The 1184-nt window shown below is 43.9% G+C and overlaps 1 protein-coding gene across 5 annotated transcripts in view; it reads left to right on the forward strand.

Annotated features, from left to right (window-relative positions):
- The window catches only part of RAPGEF4 (Rap guanine nucleotide exchange factor 4), a 352267-nt gene that overhangs the window by 296170 nt on the left and 54913 nt on the right, over positions 1-1184 (forward strand). The window lies entirely within an intron of this gene.

Consider the following 1184-nt stretch of genomic DNA (forward strand, 5'->3'; position numbering starts at 1 on the left):
TTTCCCTCAAATAGTCATTGCCTATAAGAGGAAAAACCCTCATCTTCTATGCTGTTTACTTTGAGAAAAGGGTCATACTTTTCGGATTAAAGTAGTTTGTTTGTTTGTTTTATTCCCTGGCTCTTCCTCTAGGCTCCAAAGCCAGATTCTTTCAGAGATTGAACTCTTCAGCTTCCTTTTGGTCCTGAGGGCACACACGCACATGCACACACACAATAGGTTTAAGTAACAGTTACCTTCCAAATAGACCGCATTTGCTACTCCTTCAAAACGGGGATTGCTTCACTCACTCGGTGTTCCCGGGGTTCCCGGGCACAGGGTCATATGTTGCATTGCCTCTTCTTCCCTCCCTCAGGCAGAAGGTTAAGCCCCTGAGATTGAATACATTAGAGATATTCTTGGGATCTCAACACACTTCCTCTGAGGTCTCAAACAGGCAGGGGAAGGGTATTGGTGAGGAGGCACAAAAGCCCTGAGTTCTCCTGGAGCTGAATTCTACCGCTGCTTTCTAAACACAAGAGAATTTTATTTTCATTGTTTTTCTTCCCTGTCATTTTGCCCTAAGTGAAATGCCACGCAGAAGAGCAAAGTCTACGTTTTGGAATAGGATTACCCAGATCCCATTAATGTATTTTGCCTATAGCTTTCACCCACTGTTTTTGACCGTCTTGAATATGACTTTGAAATAACCCACCTTCAGTTTTAAAAACGACATCCTCCCATGTTGATTGAAGAGCTTCACGGCTGGATCTTCTGATATGATGCCTAACGTCCCCCACCCTGCCAACTAATTGATATTTGACCTTGATATAAGTTACATGGATGTTCCACTACTCATTTATTTCCTCTTCAGATGCTACTGGGGTTTGTTTGCTCCTTGGTGTTTTGGGGGTTTGTTTTCTTTTCTCTTATTCTTAGCTGCATTTCCAAAGCACATACCAGTGTACAGTTGGGAAAGACAGAGCATTCCAGAAATAGGCAGGGGAATCCAGTGTGCGGTCGAAATTTTGCAACAAGTAACCCATATATGGATAACCTAGTTTACTGTCACTTCCCCTCGCCCTGAGCTGCCCCGGGATTTACATGTTCCTTTTCACTCCCCCTTGGAACAAGGCTGAAATGCCTCAGTTCGCAGCCTGCTAGAGCCACTCTCTAAGAAGTTTACTTTAGTCCCATGTAGGGAA

This window comes from Lipotes vexillifer, unplaced genomic scaffold (genome assembly GCF_000442215.2).
Source record: "Lipotes vexillifer unplaced genomic scaffold, Lipotes_vexillifer_v1.1 scaffold1306, whole genome shotgun sequence".
NCBI classification, from domain to species: Eukaryota; Metazoa; Chordata; class Mammalia; order Artiodactyla; family Lipotidae; genus Lipotes; species Lipotes vexillifer.